Genomic DNA, 21,223 nt, shown 5'->3' on the forward strand with positions numbered 1-21,223 from the left:
AGGATGGAAGGATCCTGTTCATATGGACCTGTCGTCAGGCAGAACACTAAATAATAATAATAATAATAATAATAATAATAATAAAGAGTTAACAACCCACCTCCCCTCCTGAATGTACACTTCCCATTTGACGGTACAAAACGTCTGTAGTTGATTCAGCATTAAAAACCTACAATCCTGAATATCCACTTTCGAAATGACGCTACATAACCTCTGCAGTCGATTCAGCGTTAAGAATATCCTCTTCTAAATATTAATTTCCCATTTAACTGTACGTAACATCTACAGTTCCCGGTTTGATGTTACATAACTTTTTAAATTAATTCACGTCTAGAATCACGCGTTACTCTGTTCGATATGACGACCTCTCGCACTCAGTCTGGACACGTGTACGTAATGTCACGATAAAACGTGCTGTTTGCACGCATTTAATACATACCAAGCCACGTGACAGGAAGGAAGTTGTACGTCTGTCGATTTCTGGAGACGCTCCATGAAAACCACTACACAGACATTCACACACACCGAGAACAGACTGAAGACTGTTCATCTCTTCGGCTAGAAGCTAGGAACACCGCGGCGGCGAGCGGGAGGCAAGATGGAATGCGTGGCGGTGGGGGAAGGAAATGTCAACTCTTCACACAATTAATACCTTCTACCCCTAACTTCTCCTCCCCCCCCCCCTCACAAAGAGCAAACGTACAAACTCTCGGACGATTTCCTTTGCGCCTAAAAATGACAGCGTAATGCACCGACGGCCTTCACGTTGTACGTAGTTCGATTCCTCGCACAGGAATAACTTAAATGTTTCTTCGTGGTTTTTATAATTTACACAAGCGTATCACAAATAACACGTAAATTTCTTCAGATTAAGAGAACACAGTTCGAATCTCCGCTGAGTTAATCATCACAATGATAACAAGATACTAACAAATCTTTACACAAGACGTAACTTCGTCTGTGTCTCCAAAATACCTCTACTCATCACATGACAGGTCTCACGCACCGAATAATGACATTTACAACCAATCACTTTTCGCTCGATATGACGTTTACCTCGGGGAAAAAGATATTCCATATGCTCCCATTGGCTCGGGGCAGGCTACACCTTTCACTTCCGGGCCTATAAACCCAGCACCTCACACCCTATTGGCATATTCATCGCCCTGATGACGGAGGCAGTATGACCTCCGAAACGTTGGTTAACATCGACCAGACTACACAGCGCAACAACAAACACGACAGAATTCATTATTACGCCAAACACACGCGTCTGCGCACTACTTCAAACTTATTAATATTCAAGTGTAATAGTTGTATCTCCAACCGCCCATCCTCTAACCTATTTCTGTAAGATTCAACTGAATGTTATCATCCAAATTCCATATCTACCTTCCAAGAAAGTTTAGTTGTAGAGAACTTAGCTGTCGTCTACATGTTTAGATACCTGGTTAGAATCTAGGCCGTTGTCTATTCAGACTACCGGAAGGTCTAACAAAAGTTCACGGTACAGGGAAGGCTGACAATTAACCGCATTCTGTTAAGTGAAATTCTATTCCATCAATATCAACGCCAATGTAACCCTCCAGTTAACACCTTACGTCAACCAAGTGATCTCTTCTGCTCGTTGTGACGTCACGTAGACTGCTAGGTATAAACCGACATTTCGGAGGAAAATACTCTCTCCATCTTCAGTGTCGAAGAATCCAAAAACCAGAAAAGTACTCATTATCACGGCCATTAACACCTCAAATCTCACAAGTGATTTCATGTGACGATTATTCCCTAAGTTAATATTCCGCGTATTTCTTGTTTCTACCACGCATATCTTACTCTTTTAACTCTGATTAAAGACCAGTCATGGGCAAAATACTGCCGCTCCTTTGTTTATAAATCTGTATCTCTTTGGGATAAACTTCATTTCAATTGTCTGGATGAAACGTCTGTACTTCTCTGTTTTTACGACAACTGGTTAACTACAGTTAAGTCGGTTACGGAATATCGATCTTATTTTATATATCGATATAATCAATCAATCAATCTAAGCACTATAACGGTTAGTAAATCGGTCACTTGGAGTACAAATTATGAAGCTCCTTCTCATTCCCTTACAAAAAAATTCTGGTTGTACTTTGCCCTCATATATCGCGACATTTTAAGAAAATCGGGAAATTTTCAAACTTTTTTTCAAATTCACAGCCTCGTATCTTCTTGAGTTTTTGAGATACACACTTGGAGGCCAGGATGAGTTGTAACATATACACTCCTCTTCAAAACAACACTTGGTTCACTCGGATCGGATAATTAGTCTCTGAGATATGATCCCGTTTATGGACACGTGTCGAATCCGGAAAGTCGAAAATCGTGGGTTAACTTTGCGCGTGCGCAGTTCGCGACGTCCGGCCGCCACGAATGTCGGAGCGGTACTGGCACAAACGTTCGTCCTTCCTCTTTAAAACGAGACTAAGATGGCGGCGCTATGTCTATTTTTAGACGAGTTATTGAAGTTTTAAATTTCTTCGACAGAAACTGTCGATTTAAAAGACGTTTTCACGTCAAAAAAAATTCGTCCAAGGAGCTGTGTAACATTTCGTAATAAGCTCGTTCTCTGAGCTTAGGAGTTGTTGCCCGCACGCCCAAGATGTAGACCACCACCTGTGGGCTGTACGCTATTGTCCGCCCTCCAACCAAACAGGAAGGCGTTCACCACTCCGATGACGACCTGGTGACAAAGGGTGGCTTGCGTCGTGTGTACAACTTTCACTAATTATGGGAACGTATGTGGAGGAGCTGAGCTTCGAGACAGTTCTTGGAACTTTGTGGTAGCGACACACGTGGACGTGTTGTGGCATAAGTCAGCTTTGTTACCACGGAGGGCATGGGTTGCCATAACAACAATAAATACTGCGTTGAGAATAATATTAGCTTTGTTTCTGTTATAAAATCAAAAGCTAATTTGTTTCTTGTAAAGCCGCCAACGCCAGGCCACGCTCTGACAGCTTTTATGTCAAATTATATTACTCAATAATTCTGAACGCTTTCAGACTTGTTTCAAACGTCTTCTTTGTGTAGAGGATGACTGGGATTCTACGTGATTTACCTCAGGTCCCTAGCCAAATTCTTGGATTATTTATTTTATTTGTAGTGTTCTGTCTGACGACAGGTCCATATGAACAGGATCCTTCCCTCCTTTTCTCGGACTGGGACCTGTTCATATACGTTCTTGGCAGATGATCCAGAAGTGGTTTGCCATTGCCTTCTTCTGTGTGTGAATGGAGTAATTGTTGGGATGCCACGGAGAAACCGGGGAAGCCCCCGGAGGAAAACTCCGTGTTGCCTAGACCACGGCCTTGCCCAACACAAGTTATAAATTCGGGCACCGCCGGGAATCGAACCCGAGACCCCAGGATTACAAGGCCAGCGTTCTAACCGCTAGACCACCGTGGCGGTTCTTGGATTATACCTTACACAAATGTGGAAGCATAGGGTTGTTCTACTAGTATTATACCCCCTTGGACTGGATCTGATGTTCCTTCTGAGCTAATATACATATATCTACTTTACCAATTTCTTTCGTTATCTAAACACAGAAATTACGCAACATTCTACAAGGCACTGAAATTGTCCTATGGTCAAAGTACGAGCGCCGACTTCAATCCACTTGAAGAAACTATTGAGTTCTTTGCCAGATTATAGAATACATTATCCCAAAACACTTCGCGAGGATTATAAACATCGTAGGTGACGGTCAATCCATGTTGATTTGATGTGTCGAGAATGACAACTTTTAGGTCGCTGAGTTCCGAGATGTTTCTCGTGGCCTCGGTTTTTCCAATGTTTGAATACAGCAAACCGCCATAACCATCCAAACAGCTGAGATATTTTTGTCGTCACTAAATAATTACATTTACAGTTACATTTGCTTCGGAAAACCGCGCAAAGAAACATAATACGATAGACCGGCTGCTGATTGATTTCTCACCACGTGACTCTCCGTTGTAACGTGCATCAGACAGATGTTCGCCGTCCTCTTTCCTGGTAATGGAAATCTAAGAATCAAAACAAGCGATTCTAATCTACCAAGTTCCTTTAATTCAATTTAAAAAAATTGCCCCTAAGTAAATCCGTGAAGTCGATCAACAAATTCTCCGCGTTTTACAGTACGGAATGTTCCGTGTTCACAAAATCCCTCTCTCTCCATCGCCGTTAAAAATTAACGAAGTCGAAAATTAATAACATCTATATTTTATTTTATGAATACATGAGAAATTAGTATAGGCCTTTAGTTCCAACTGCGCTTAATAAAGATAAACGATAAAGAAAGGCAATTTGGACCGAAAATAAATTCCTATCTTTAATCACTCCCCCTTCAAAAAAAAGGCATTTGGAAATCTCATTCACTCCTCTTAAGCACGTCTATCAGCTAATTAGTCACCTGCGCCAACCGTGAACTATATGTGGTACTGTGCGTACATTTGCGCTTTTAAAAGAGCTCATTGTAACAGGAATTAACTGTCTGAGATCAGAGGGCTTTCGCTGTAAGGGATTAGACACGTGGGGATTTGGAGATAACCGAGCCATCCCCGCTCTCACCTACCACCAGCATCATCAATCATGGCGATGACGCCTAGTACGGTTGACAACCTGTATAACCAACTCGTTGAAATGTTACTTACAAAACCCACACTAGCTTTAAAGAGAGCGAAACGAGACAGATATGTGTACTAATCACCAAATACGACAACCAGGAAAATCGAATCGTAGAGTGTTAGATTGGCAGGGGATGTAGCACGTAAGCGTAAATTGAGAAATGCGTATATATTAAATTCTTGTCCGTCTAATCACAATAAATTCTTATTAAATATTAAAATATTACAATAATTAACATTTTAAAATATTTAAAATATTAAATGTTGTTCTTTATCGAAATATTCGATTTATATTAGACCATCATTTTTCATTTTTCAGTTCCTAAAAGAACCATCCTCAGGTGTATATAATTATATAAATAATTCAAATACGATTTTCATACATTATGCCAGCGTACATTTTTTATCAGATTTTTACCAGATATTAAACGATGTTCTTTTTCATCTTATGAGAAATACGTACAAAAACTACGTAGAAAAATCTAAAGGGAGGAGTCACTTGATAGATCTAGGCGTAGATGGGGGATATTATTAAAATTGATCGAATTGTGGTGAGGCTGTCGCCAGGGTTTGTGTCCGAAATAGAGTCCAATGGCTGAGCGAGCATCTCCGAAACGTCTATAATCATCTACCAGACCACAAGGTACAACACTGCAGAAGACAGGAATCTTCATACACGCCGTCGTGAGAACCCAAAGTCTTACAAACCGGGGACATGATTTCAAACCCCCCCCTCCCCCAAGTTCACATCAACTGTCTACAGACCATAACCTAACTTCTTTTACTAGCCAGTGGTTCAGATTCTTTACCTGTTGCGATGGAATGTGAGGTTAATTCCCACCCGCAGGTTGCGGCCTTCAGAAGGTCACGGACAGACGGCCTTCTCACCCCTCCTAGTGAAACCAGCGCCACAGGAAACCAACCGCTTCGTCCAAAAGGACCTCCTTCAGAAGCTGACAGCCGAGCTTTTTATGTAGCCCGAAGGCGTATTAAATTGTTCACAAGAGACCGCTAATGTACCCGGCCTCAATTACATCGAATAAGTCCACAATCCACGTATTTAAGATCAGTTTTAATATTATCATCCCATGTACAGTTACGTATCCAAAACGGTCTAATTACTTCAAGGTTTTTTTTAAAATAAAATTATATATGCATTTGTCAGTTCTCTCATCCGTGTTACAAAATGAAAAAAATACCAACTCCATCGTCAGTACCATATAAAGACACGAGGTACGGATGAAATAAGGTTTCTCCCTGAGAATAAACTGAAATTTTCGGAGGAAACAAGCAGAGATAAAATTGTAATACTGAAAACTGAAGATTGTATCAGCGTGTAGTCTGATAGAACCTGAAATCCTACTTCTTAAAATTTCATTTTCACATTATAAAGTTTGCGAGACTGTTTGTACATTACTCTGTCTACACCTAACTTCGCCACTCCAGCCAATCCAGTTCTTGGAAAGTGCCTATCTGAATTTCCTCCCCGACAACTGACCTTAAGATAATTTATTACTGTATAATTCTGAGACCACAATTAAAACAGTGCATACAATGAAAATTACTTTTATATACTATAATAAAAACTACTGTAAAATCGTTGCACATTAATACAACTTCATTACCATATAAAATTCCAGAACATTACGTGAACTAGTGGTAATGTAGCTTCCAATCTGGTATCACTGACTAAGAAATTGAAAATTATTCAGGATATACGGTATCTAGTGATACGGTGTTCAAACAGAACTTTAATAAATCCCTCAAATGGTTCTAACACCAGTTATCCGCGTGGGAAAATATCCTTTCAAGGCAAATTAATTCCTAGAATGAGATATTGGTAGGAATGAATCAGCCGTGGGAAGATTTCTCTTCAGAGAATATCTTGTGTCAGTTATATGTCATTCGCAAAGTACAGGGTGATTCAAAAAGGACTTTACAGCTTTGAAAGTGTATAGAAATTTATTCGTAAGGCTTACAGAATCGGTTGAGGTGTCATTTTGTAGCAAAACAAATCAAGTTTTACCTCAAATAGTCATTTTGTTTCGATGTGATTGCCATTGGTGATACCGCAGACATCCCACCTGAAATCAATTTCTTGCCAAACACGGTCCAGCATATCCGGTGTCACTTCTGCAACTGCGGCGGTGATTCGAGCTTTGAGCTCAGTGAGATTGGCAGGTAAGTGTGGAACATACACACGATCTTTAATGAAACCCCATAAGAAAAAATCGAGAGGTGTCAAATCTGGAGAACGAGGTGGCCATGCTATCGATCCTGTTCGACCAATCCACCGACCTGGGAAGCGGTTATTGAGGAAATCCCGGACTTCTGTGAGGTAGTGAGATGGTGCGCCGTCTTTCTGGAAGTGAATGCGTCCTTCTTGGTCATCTTCGTCTAACTGTGGTACGAGCCATTTTCAAATTCACTGCCGCTTGCGCTCGCGGTGACTGAATTCGGTACTACAGCACAACGTGAGTCAAACTTGATTTGTTTTGCTACAAAATGACACCTCAACCGATTCTGTAAGCCTTCTGATTAAATTTCTATACACTTTCAAAGTTGTAAAGTCCTTTCTGAATCACATGGTATATTTCGTTAGTTGATGTAATTTTCAACAACAGTACGAGTACATAAACTCGACACTTTGTAAGAAAATTTCAGTTGAAATAACGTAGTTCTTACAGGATCAACAAATCTTTACGGTCACTGTCTAGGATTTGAGGTTTTCACGGCGGTGAGGATGAAGATAACTCTTCTAGAATCCTGAGCTAGCATTTCAAAACCTTACGATTCTAAAGTATTTCAAGGTACTCCTAAACGAGTACATTCGCGTGATACAGGGGTTCTTAACCTGCGACCCACGCGTCGTATTCCGATTTATTTTGTGAGACCAGCGTATATTTTGAACAGTGTCAACCTACGAGATGAAATTTGTTACCTCGTGCCAGAAAACACGCTTTACTAAAGTCGTCAGTATTTAGAAATGTTTCAGTCTGTGAGCAGCTTAATTACAAATGTAAAATCACCATCCACGACCGGTGATACTGAAGAACACGTGGAAAGACTCGATGCTAATCCCAATAAGACAAATTAATCCTGTTAATGAGAGATTACTTTAATGTAAAGGTAAAAGTTTCCCATAAAATCAAGCACCAATTCAAGACGACGTATGTCGAAATGGAGGTAAAACTCTACGCATTCTTAATGTCACGATATATATGAGTGTTCAGCTTCACGCTCCGGCCTCTCTGGTACTTGTACCTGTTCACAGGAACTTCGGTGTGACCCAGAGCTGGTCTGGACATGACAAAATTATATAAAATAGCCACCAAATCCTTCTAATGGCGGTGTCGTGTTTTCTTTTCGGTACGTACTGAATTTAAGATGATATTTAGACGATCTTCTGCTTCTGAAGTTTAAATTAATAAAATCAAAACTATGAACTGAATGACGAGGCACGCAGCTAAAATGAGAGACGCTGGATGGATATATAATTATGGCAGGGACGCGTATTTGAAAGCGTCGTCGCGGAAGAGTGAGAGAATAACAATTCATATCCAGGTTCCCCAATTTCCGTGGAAAATTTTGCACATTTCTAAAACTCAGTTACGTACTTACAAATATCAAACATCAAACTGTCCAACAATACCTAAGAAACGACTAAAATTGTCTTCTAATGCGATATGTTTCAGATACGAAATTTTAGAATTTAAATTCTGGCAGTCCAACACCTCCGTTGATGCAACAACAAATCAACTGATTGCGTTTATCGATGTTAAAACGACGAAAGGCGAACTTCGTCGAATAGTAGGTCCAATATACGTATATCGGGTAGTTTTTATTTGTAGTGTTCTGTCTGATGACAGGTCCATATGAACAGGATCCTTCCATCCTTTTCTCGGACTGGGACCTGTTCATATACGTTCTTGGCAGATGATCCAGAAGTGGTTTGCCATTGCCTTCTTCTGTGTGTGAATGGAGTAATTGTTGGGATGCCACGGAGGAAAACTCCGTGTTGCCTAGACCACGGCCTTGCCCAACACAAGTTATAAATTCGGGCACCGCCGGGAATCGAACCCGAGACCCCCAGGATTACAAGGCCAGCGTTCTAACCGCTAGACCACCTCATCTTATTATTATTTAGTGTTCTGTCTGACGACAGGTCCATATGAACAGGATCCTTCCATCCTTTTCTCGGACTGGGACCTGTTCATATACGTTCTTGGCAGATGATCCAGAAGTGGTTTGCCATTGCCTTCTTCTGTGTGTGAATGGGATGCCACGGAGAAACCGGGGAAGCCCCCGGAGGAAAACTCCGTGTTGCCTAGACCACGGCCTTGCCCAACACAAGTTATAAATTCGGGCACCGCCGGGAATCGAACCCGAGACCCCAGGATTACAAGGCCAGCGTTCTAACCGCTAGACCACCGTGGCACTTTATCATGTAGTAAGACACGTCAACGTATGGGTACACCTATTTTGCAAAAAAACACGGTTCTCGGTTCAAACCTGTTAAAATACTTCTTAGTTAAATAGGTTGAGGGGATAAAACGTGAATAAACTGCCTCAGGTCCATGCCTAATTGCATGAATTATTGTTCTTAACTGCGCTGAACCGTCGGATTGTTCCTACACAGAGATGATTTTTATACGTGACGTGAACATCTCGATCATCGATGGTCATAAAACAACGAATAACGAGTCTGTAAAGCTGTTGGAAACAGGAGTGGAGTGTGGGCTCTGCTAGTCTGGCTGTACAGTTTTAAAATCTACTGGAGGTGGAGGACGGTCCATCTGGTCCATTCTTTCATCTCACACCTCGTTGCCATGACAACGGCACCGGTTCAGTAATCTGTAAACTGTAGCAATACAGGGGTGTGCAGAATGCAGGTCGCACAACTACAGGGGTCCCGATTATGTAACGTAGAAATCGAACTTCGGTCCTAGTGATGAAAGATTGATTCAGAAAGATAAAAACAGGTAATATCTTATGATGACAAATTCTGAAACTAACGCTCGTTTGTCTCTTGGTCATTTAATGCCGCTGTGTCGAAATATGACGAAGATAAAAGATAAGTTGTGACGACTATTAGAAGTAAAGTTCGTCGCCTATTTTAAAGATACTGTCTCAGATATACCTGGGTAAACTAAAGATTTTAACAACGCTATTTCAACTGTATAATGGCCACGGTGGTCTAGCGGTTAGAACGCTGGCCTTGTAATCCTGGGGTCTCGGGTTCGATTCCCGGCGGTGCCCGAATTTATAACTTGTGTTGGGCAAGGCCGTGGTATAGGCAACACGGAGTTTTCCCCCGGGGGCTTCCCCGGTTTCAATTACTCCATTCACACACAGAAGAAGGCAATGGCAAACCACTTCTGGATCATCTGCCAAGAACGTATATGTACAGGTCCCAGTCCGAGAAAAGGATGGAAGGATCCTGTTCATATGGACCTGTCGTCAGACAGAACACTAAATAATAATAACATGAGGTGGTCTAGCGGTTAGAACGCTGGCCTTGTAATCCTGGGGTCTCGGGTTCGATTCCCGGCGGTGCCCGAATTTATAACTTGTGTTGGGCAAGGCCGTGGTCTAGGCAACGCGGAGTTTTCCTCCGGGGGCTTCCCCGGTTTCAATTACTCCATTCACACACAGAAGAAGGCAATGGCAAACCACTTCTGGATCATCTGCCAAGAACGTATATGAACAGGTCCCAGTCCGAGAAAAGGATGGAAGGATCCTGTTCATATGGACCTGTCGTCAGACAGAACACTAAATAAATAAATAAATAACTTAAGATATGATCATGAATGAAAGGTAATGGTTTGTTAACATTACACTGTCGTTTTATCTGACCGTATTATTCGTTAATTTGTACGAGACACAGAAAAACGACTAAATAGCTATGTAAAGGCGGGTTTACATTACCAGAATATCGCGTTCGATTGACTGGAATTCGGGTTGCGTCCTGAGTACTTGGTAGCGGCTCGAATTCGATAAAGTTTTTATATTCCCTGGAAGTACATACGTAATCGAATTCGAATTACGATTTCAGTATCGATAACGTCAGCTCTATTGTAGCAGTCGTTGAAGTGTTCAGTGCAAAAAAAAAGTTGTTTTAGTCGTCGGTGAATTCTTATTGAAGCTGATGGAGAAGTAGCATGTCAGTGCGTGAATTGATAAGAAGACGTACTAATGTGGGTTGTCTTAAATGTTGTTAGCAATGCCAGGATAATTAAACTGATTTTACGTTGTCAATTTCAGAAACCTTGACATTTTATTGTCTCAGACAACGTTCAACATTATCTCATCCGACAGCCGTACGCGAGTATCTGACCTACACCCTGGTTGGTTAACAAAACTTATCAGATCATTAGCGATCTGAAATTACATCCCTCGAATTCGATTAATTTGTACTCAGGTTTTCGGAGATTCGGATATGAGATCGAATCATGCAAACCGAAATTGTGGATAGTCGATAACGGATATAAAATTAGAAATACAGAGTCCTAACAAACGAGGGTATGACTATCGAGATTAATGCGAGCCCCAGTGGAATGCAAACATGCAAAAAATGACCTGAATAAACGTAGCTCTTAATACAAAATCACATCTCTTCTTCAAATTTTCTTTTATGTTCCTCATTTATAACACTTTTACATCAAATATGCCTGCGTGCATATTTAGTCTCAGTAAAAATCATAACATTACTCTTGTATTCATAATTCACACAAGGCATTAATTAACAGTTATTAAAAACATGCGTCACTTTAGTGTAACTGAGAAATTTGGATACAAAAATCCATTTGAACGAAAGGAATATTCATGAAGTGCGTCTTGCTTTGGTTGCACATAAACTCAGACCTTAAGTCTTCATCTTAATTTGATTTGACAGCGAGACCATAGGCTACATGCGTAGTTTTTTATTTATAGTGTTCTGTCTGACGACAGGTCCATATGAACAGGATCCTCCCATCCTTTTCTCGGACTGGGACCTGTTCATATACGTTCTTGGCAGATGATCCAGAAGTGGTTTGCCATTGCCTTCTTCTGTGTGTGAATGGAGTAATTGAAACCGGGGAAGCCCCCGGAGGAAAACTCCGCGTTGCCTAGACCACGGCCTTGCCCAACACAAGTTATAAATTCGGGCACCGCCGGGAATCGAACCCGAGACCCCAGGATTACAAGGCCAGCGTTCTAACCTCTAGACCACCTCATCTTATTATTATTTAGTGTTCTGTCTGACGACAGGTCCATATGAACAGGATCCTTCCATCCTTTTCTCGGACTGGGACCTGTTCATATACGTTCTTGGCAGATGATCCAGAAGTGGTTTGTCATTACCTTCTTCTGTGTGTGAATGGAGTAATTGTTGGGATGCCACGGAGGAAAACTCCGTGTTGCCTAGACCACGGCCTTGCCCAACAAAAGTTATAAATTCGGGCACCGCCGGGAATCGAACCCGAGACCCCAGGATTACAAGGACAGCGTTCTAACCTCTAGACCACCTCATCTTATTATTATTTAGTGTTCTGTCTGACGACAGGTCCATATGAACAGGATCCTTCCATCCTTTTCTCGGACTGGGACCTGTTCATATACGTTCATGGCAGATGATCCAGAAGTGGTTTGCCATTGCCTTCTTCTGTGTGTGAATGGGATGCCACGGAGAAACCGGGGAAGCCCCCGGAGGAAAAGTCCGTGTTGCCTAGACCACGGCCTTGCCCAACACAAGTTATAAATTCGGGCACCGCCGGGAATCGAACCCGAGACCCCAGGATTACAAGGCCAGCGTTCTAACCTCTAGACCACCGTGGCTTCCTATGCGTAGTATAAGAACATTATAATGTAGGCTGTTCTTAGGCTTTTCGAAAATCCTATATCCATCTTCAAGGCGAAACATTATCAAATGACGGGCGAGAAGCTAAATTTGTGAGGACGGGAAAAGAGCATGTCACTGCCAAAAGGTTCCCAGGCTTCGCCCGCTTGTCCTGATAATGTAGTACGAATGTAAAGACTTCAATGCGCACTGATATTTTCTGATAGTTCACTTGAAAGATAAGTATTTTGATGGCTTCACTTTTAAATCGGTTTTGATGCATAAGAAGCATTGTGCAGCATCTCAGCTGACCTCGGTAGACACTTAGGCGATCATGTAAGTGGGAAAATCCCCGTTTTATTAACGGAGAGAGTCAGCGAAGAGAGAGAGAGATGAAATACAACTTTTAAGGGCCGATCTCTGTCTGCGGGTGGGTTAATGAGTACATTGACTGCGAGCGTGGGAAATGGAGTAGATAAAAGAGGAGAAGAGAAGATAAATGTGACCTCAGGGGAAAGTAGGTTGGCTGTTTCCTTCCTCTAACAGACCTAGAGGCAAATAAAATCTATAAAGACACATTTATCTCATTTCTGTACAATCCAAATTAAGGTAACAAAACAACAAAGCTGTTAAATAAATATAACTATCTTATGGGATATTGCGTCGTGGTCTAATAGAAGTTTACAGACGTTTCAGAGGTTCTTATTCTTATCCCGTAGGTAAAAAAAAAAACACTTCAGAAAAGTCGACAAACTACCATACTAAAAGACGCAAGAACCCAATATTCATACTCACAGGCGAAGACCTCAAATCTCCCTCAGTTAAAGAAGATTACTGACTATTATTGAACTAGTTTACCCCATCAATTTAGGTCCTACTCCAATTTTTCATCTGTGCAGAGGAATCAGTTAAGAACCAGCCTCTTTCACGGTACATGGTCCAGCTTGAAAGCTAATAATTCTTACGCAATATTTGCGGACAGACGGGTGGTCCAGTCCATCCGTCTGTCCGCAAATTTCCTCTTAAAACAGAACAGATTACACACGAACTGCAGGATCATATGTTGGGTGATGTGTTAGAAATCGGTCGTGGCCCATTTCAAAGCACTACACCGGCAATTTCCTAAAGAGACTAAAAGAATCACTTGGTGTACTAAAAGTTGTCAAAGAAATTTTTAATTTAATTGTGTAACGAATTGGGATGACATTTGTGGTTCTCACAGCGAAGATATGGATAGCTTTCGACGTTTCGGAGGAATATACTACATGTATCTTCAAGGTTCTTCAGGGCTAAAAGTGAAGGCAGTATGTCCTTACGAAACGTCGGTATATATCTACCTTCAAGTCCACATGCATTACAGGTGAGAAGACCAAATAGAAATTTCCATATATACATATATATATATATATATATATATATATATATATATATATATATAGCTCTAAATGGCTCACTGGAAACAGAACTGGCATTTGTTATAAAATATTACGTCATTTGGATCTGAAATTTTTATTCGTAGGTTCTATCCGTTTCTGAAAGGCGACCTGCATTCTTAGGAAGAATCATATATCCGGGAATTACTCGGTTCGAATCTCGACCGGCATACCAAATGTCGTTCTTCGATATAATAATCGTTATCTACAGAAGAATGCAGGGACCGCGTTCATACTCCCCCCTTCCCCCAAGCTTCAAATCATCCGCATGTACGAATAATTCCAGGACACGCAACTTCTGGAAATAGAACAAATCAAGTTATCCATAAATCCTGCCTATGTAATTTCAGTACGATACCTGCGTCATTCCTCTCAAAGCAACAATTGTGGCGTAAAGTTGAACAACTATTTCAACGCCAATGAAATTCACGGTTCAGCAGGAACGAAGACCTTTCGCATGTCTGTAGCTAAGGAATCTTCTTCCTACGGCTTCGGCGTTGAATTTCAATGTGTTTCCGATAGTCTCTCATTTAACCTCTACCAGCAATGAATGCTGAAACAACTGACGATCGATCACACGACAAACAAAAGACTGTCGGTGCCCGCTTCCCCGCTTTGCACACGATACGAGATCGCGTCGATCTACACACACACACACACAAATCACGTCAAGGCTGCGAGCGCCCTCTTCTGCACCTGTTAACAACATCCACGCATGCGCGCACGCACCCATCCACCCTGTGCGGCTGGAAAGGTACAGCTCCACGCATTCTTAACATCGGTTATTGATGGAGATGAGTGGTCAGCATCACGCCCCGGCCGGCTTTACCCCCGGGAAAGGACCCCGGTACCCATTTTAGAAAAGGCTGGGTGGGCCTCCCAGAGGCTAGAGGAAAAATCCTCTGCCCCCGTCGGGGATCGAACCCCGGTCGTCCATCCCGTAGCTAGTCACTATACTGACTGAGATATCCCGGCTCATAACACACATCAGTAAATCATTAAAATATTTCTGAGAATTACCAGTAAAAGAATTCATTGTTTTACTTGTATTTTGTTAAATAAGGTATACAGGACATTTAAAAAGGATTTACGTAAAAGTTACATAACTTAACGAGACCAGTCTTTCGCCAGGTTTCAAATTTTCAAAAACGAATTTGAAATGTGACAGGCTTCGATTTGAACTTCACGTAAAAAAATCTTTCAGAAAGACACGAACCAAAATTAGGACTAAATTCGCCAGATAAAGTTTAGCCCGCACTTTTCATACTAAATTTAATCGATGTCTGTTGACTGGGTATGGAGATGAAATTATTACATAATATTAAGTCGTAACTAATTGCTTTTCAATCTTGGGTGACGAACACCATATTGTGGTAGGCTATTTCCCTGACGTTTCGGCAAACCTGTCTTCATATTCAATGAGAAAATAACATTCATTGCCACAATAAACATGAAGATAGCAAACACAAGATATTTTTATAAAAGACCCCAATGGATTCATAACCTCATTATTATGACGTGCGCGTGTTACTGAAAGCAGTGAATTGTAAACGTTTATGTTAACTGAAAGTTCTCGCTGTGGACGAGAGTCGACTTTTCCTGCTTCGTAACAGCGTATTAACCACTGATTCCGGACAACACTTGTTAAGAAACGAAGCTCGTGGACAGCTCGAGTTCCCATGAGGGGGGCTAACATTAAACAAAACACGATCAGCTTCATGATCAAACATACACCCTGGGGCTTCACAACATTATATAACGCAGCGGGTAACAGAGCACAAAACGTACAAACAAAGTTCTTGCCGTAACAGACACAGCCACTAAACTACAACTGTCATCAATAAAATCTTCTCGGGCAATCAGCCGCGTTAACTGGTTACCGTAGTAAACCGACGTTTCGAAAAAAAACTCTGTCCCCATCTTCAGGGTTCTGATGTGACAACTGTCATCTTTAGTATTAAAACTGACGATTTTTGATTAGATATGCGGTCAGAACGCTGGCCTTGTAATCCTGGGGTCTCGGGTTCGATTCCCGGCGGTGCCCGAATTTATAACTTGTGTTGGGCAAGGCCGTGGTCTAGGCAACACGGACTTTTCCTCCGGGGGCTTCCCCGGTTTCTCCGTGGCATCCCATTCACACACAGAAGAAGGCAATGGCAAACCACTTCTGGATCATCTGCCAAGAACGTATATGAACAGGTCCCAGTCCGAGAAAAGGATGGAAGGATCCTGTTCAAATGGACCTGTCGTCAGACAGAACACTAAATAATAATAAGATGAGGTGGTCTAGCGGTTAGAACGCTGCCCTTGTAATCCTGGGGTCTCGGGTTCGATTCCCGGCGGTGCCCGAATTTATAACTTGTGTTGGGCAAGGCCGTGGTCTAGGCAACACGGAGTTTTCCTTCGTGGCATCCCAACAATTACTCCATTCACACACAGAAGAAGGCAATGGCAAACCACTTCTGGATCATCTGCCAAGAACGTATATGAACAGGTCCCAGTCCAAGAAAAGGATGGAAGGATCCTGTTCATATGGACCTGTGAGAAGATTTAACATGAACCTCTCACAGGAAGGCCAACGCACAATTCCGTGAAAGTCGATGAGTTTAACAAGGAACTGGAATTAGAAATTCACTTTAGAGCTTACAAACAATTAATTTTTATTGCAACCATAAATGGGAACGCAATAAAACAATGGCAATAGAAAGCCCCTGACATGAAAACAGGAACAATGCTGTTCCAGCAGAGGTACAAACCCAGGTCTTATTACAACCTGCGAGAAATCGAAAACAACTGAAGAGCGGAACGCGATTATAGAAACATTTCATTATTCTCTTTTCGTACACACGAGGTTTTTATTCGTAGGGAAATCTGTTTGCTCCCACAGTACACGCTGTTCGTCCCGTGCCTGCCTCACTCTGACCAATTCTGTCAGTTACTCAGAAGTGGCGCTTTCCACGAGTGCAACTCAGCATAAAACTGGATTTCGTGGAACACAGAATTTCCAATTGCGTCATCAGCGATTCTGTATCATCATTTATTGCAGATGTCGGCGAAATGCGCGCCTGTCATTGACAAAGGAGAGATTTTACCGAGTACCACATGTTCGGTCACCAAAACAGACCAAGGGCGGTGAGATTGGCTGGACATGTAGCACGCCTGCTGGCTATGAGATATGTGCTTCGAGAACCTGTGTGAGAGACCCCAACGTGGGAAGGAGGTGTCTTGTCCCTATTAGTGGGTAATTTAAAATGTCAGACTGTAATTACGCGATAATTAATGAACACTGAATTGGACTGAATCGACTGTACTGAACTGGACTATACTTGAGTGGAGTGGATGGTTAGGTTAGGTTAGGTTAGGTTAAGTTAGGTTAAGTCAGGTTAGGTCATGTTAGGTCAGGTTAGGTTAAGTCAGGTTAGGTTAAGTTAGGTTAGGTTAAGTTAGGTTGTCAGGTTAGGTTAGGTTAGGTTAGGTCAGGTTAAGTTAGGTTACGTTAGGTTAGGTTATGTTAGGTTAGGTTGGTTCCGGTCAGGTTAGGTTAGTTAGGTTTAGCTGAAACACGACGTAGTGTACGCCTGAGGGGAGGAGAGATTGGATAATCTTCCACACTACGATGTTAGCCAACCCTAGACCGCTAACACGCCACTTGCCTGAATGCTGGCTTTGGACATAGCGCGCTGAATCACAATTTCTGGCGATTTTAATTACATAACCTTTGTTGCAAGCGTGTGCCAAAATTTTCACCTCCAAACCCCACATCGGGATATGGCTAATACTTTTGAAGTAACTAAAGCTCTGCGACTGAAATCGTTGGTTACACATTTCATCTGTTGATCAGTTTGTAGCACGAAGATAAGGCTCTTTGAATCTTTGTTTTTTTTTTGTCAAAAATTATATCCCAGTAAACAGCCGAATGAGTAAAGAAACGAGACCGTTTTAAAGAATGTCCACACAAACTTTCATGAAAATTATGTTTTTACATTAGCCTGCAAGTTTCTCTTTTCATTTGGAAACAAAAACGTAAATAAATCTTATGCCGATACCCTTATGTGGATGACACTAATGGTAAGTGATACCTGCCCCGCGTATTAAACGGTATAACATAACACTACTCCATCAGTTGACGGAGCCAGTCTATAGAACATTGATACAAACATGGCGGCCGATCGAACTAACGAGGGGAAATCAAAAATTTATTAGTCATAAAATTCGATGTGGTAATTTTTTTTGTGGAAAGTAAATATAACAACAGATCTTTTTCTGGTTGATGCTGACAAATTAATTCATTCCTACAATTGGGGCCAGACATTTTGAATTCATCTACCATACTACACGACGCAACAACCCAGAAGACAGAAATCTTTCATACTCTGATGATGGAGGCAGTATGACCTCTGAAACGTTGGTTAACATCTACCAGACTACACGACGCAACAACCCAGAAGACAGAAATCTTCATACTCATCGCCCTGATGACGGAGGCAGTAGGACCTCTGAAACGTTGGTTAACATCGACCAGACTACACAGCGCAACAACCCAGAAGACAGAAATCTTCATACTCATCGCCCTGATGATGGAGGCAGTATGACCTCTGAAACGTTGGTTAACATCTACCAGACTACACAGCTCAACAAACCAGAAGACAGAAATCTTCATACTCATCGCCCTGATGATGGAGGCAGTATGACCTCTGAAACGTTGGTTAACATCGACCAGACTACACAGCGCAACAACCCAGGAGACAGAAATATTCATACTCATCGCCCTGATGATGGAGGCAGTATGACCTCTGAAACGTTGGTTAACATCGACCAGTCTACACAGCGCAACAAACCAGAAGACAGAAATCTTCATACTCATCGCCCTGATGATGGAGGCAGTATGACCTCTGAAACGTTGGTTAACATCTACCAGACTACACGACGCAACAAACCAGAAGACAGAAATCTTCATACTCATCGCCCTGATGATGGAGGCAGTATGACCTCTGAAACGTTGGTTAACATCTACCAGACTACACGACGCAACAACCCAGAAGACAGAAATCTTCATACTCTGATGATGGAGGCAGTATGACCTCTGAAACGTTGGTTAACATCGACCAGACTACACAGCGCAACAACCCAGAAGACAGAAATCTTCATACTCATCGCCCTGATGACATGAGTGTGGTGTTGAGGGGAAATCAGTTAATGCCGTTGCACGCTTGAGTAAAAATGAGTTTAATATTAAGGTAGCTATTATAATTTTAAACCCTCAGCTTGATATGAGATTCAAGAGACGCGTTTACAATTCAGCGAAAGTAAAATACACATTGCATTGAATTCCAGTAAAATATCCTCAGCGCTTGCATTGTTTGGTTTCAATCAGCGGTTGTTACTCAGCGGTTTATTGTATCCAGAAACTCACTTCAAGGAAATGGAGTCTTTACGTAGAAGCCTCGTTGCCAGGTAACGCAGACGCCCATTGCGAGGAATTTCGGCTACATAAAATCCATACAAATTAATGATGTACAAACGACAAAACCCTAAAGATCATCGTTAAACGAACGTTATATTTGGCACTGCCCATCTTCCGATGAAAATTTGTTACGACGTTTCGACAGTTTTGTTGTCATTTATATTAGTTTGGCGAGATTCCAGAGTCTCACTGCGGCGAATATACACAATCGTCAGGGATCTCATTGCCCTCAAAATGTACGCTGCAAGTTCCTCTGAAACGTCGGTAAACTTCAACCAGACAACACGAAACAACCCAGACGACAGCCATCTTTGAAATATGTCAGTAAACGATACGATATTTGACAGTAACGCTGCTTGGTAATTTTTCAATATTCGTTTTAAATTATGTTGCAACATACAGAGTGATACAGTATTACAAAAAAAAAAACGTACGCGGGCCACGTGCGACTGGCGGTCCGCGAGTAGAAAACCCCTGATGTAGCCTGTCTCTCATCGCCTTGCTTGCGTTCAATCTTCTCACAGGGTTATCCAAACAAACGGACCAAAATACTGAGACAAGGACACAGCGCGTTCCTTTGCGCTCCACGCTCCATAATGAACATGATTACACAAGCTTATGACGAACTGAGGCCCCTGGACATAATTCGCTCTGTTCGTTCTTGTACTGCAGTAGACCAATGCTGCCCAAACATTTTCCTTCATTACCCAAAACCGCTTATCAGAAAGTCCTTTTTACCCGATTTAGGTAAAACACTGACTGCACAGAAAACATGACAAGTGAACACAGATCGGTTAAAAATATGTGTGATGAAAAAGTCTTTATTTTAAACATCTCTAAACATTTCGGCAGCCACAAAAATTTTGGTAATTATTCACCATGAATATTTCATCAGCTAATGAGTACAACGCCACTGCTCCATCTTATTTACCAGTTCCATAAAATTGGGAGCAATTGGAGACAGAGCAGACCTCAAATCGTATTCGGGGTTCAGAAAACAATTTCGTTTCGAGCTCTTTATGAAGGCGAGAGTGGAAAATCCTACTTCACACATGCAATAAATGCATCACGGCCTCCTCACATACCACAGGACATTCATCGTGAATTGTTAACCAGAAAGACTCCAAAAGGTCCTTTTTTACTACAAATAACATTTGCTCTGGAAAACTATTAACAATATCGGGGATTTCAGTCAAGACAAACATAAATGGGTGTGTCGTTACCCAAAGAAAAACAACTTTTACCCTTTTTTGGGGTACTTTACCCAGGTTTTGGGAAGCACTGCAGTAGAAGAACGCGTATCAGTGCCTGGTATACTATGGGCATAACATACGAAAACAGTCACCAGAACGCGGTACAAATTCGCAATAAACGTATAAAGATAACTAATACAATAAAACATCTGTTTTCTGACTATTTTCGTAGTTTAAGTCTGGTACAAGTTTACTAAAGTTTCAATGGTTACTGCCCCTTCCCCAATCACTGATGGCGGAGACAGTAAGTACCTCTGAAACGTCGTCAAACTTCTACCAGGCTACAAGGCGCAACAACCCAGACGACAGCCATCTTAATTCTCGCCGCAGTGAGAACCTAAATTCTCACTTTACTAATAAATCCTTCGAAAATGTTAACCAATTCACATTTTTTATATATTACTGCAGATCTAGACGGCCTACGTAGATTTGTAAACATTTCTTTAGAGCCACTTAATACAAAGAACGTCTTTAAATCACATAAATTTCTAATATAATATAATACCGGTGGATGACAAATCCCGTGTCGTCTCTAAGGCCTGTCCCCCCCCCCCCCACACACACACACACCAAAGTCGATGTAACGTTAATCCGCCATGTTGGTA

At 41.7% G+C, this 21,223-nt stretch overlaps 1 protein-coding gene across 7 annotated transcripts in view; it reads right to left on the reverse strand.

Annotated features, from left to right (window-relative positions):
* The window catches only part of cv-c (RhoGTPase activating protein), a 222,625-nt gene that overhangs the window by 55,511 nt on the left and 145,891 nt on the right, over nucleotides 1-21,223 (reverse strand). The window contains exon 1 of one of the 7 annotated variants that reach the window (XM_087343961.1): nucleotides 440-554. The exons of the other annotated variants lie outside the window; for them this stretch is intronic. The gene's annotated coding sequence lies outside the window, so the exon portion shown is untranslated. Of the gene's footprint in view, nucleotides 1-439; nucleotides 555-21,223 lie in introns of those variants that run through there. 7 annotated transcript variants of the gene reach the window in all.

Source organism: Zootermopsis nevadensis, unplaced genomic scaffold, assembly GCF_977971745.1.
Source record: "Zootermopsis nevadensis isolate Lab colony 2312 unplaced genomic scaffold, Znev_1.0 Znev_ptg000007l, whole genome shotgun sequence".
Classification (NCBI taxonomy): domain Eukaryota; kingdom Metazoa; phylum Arthropoda; class Insecta; order Blattodea; family Termopsidae; genus Zootermopsis; species Zootermopsis nevadensis.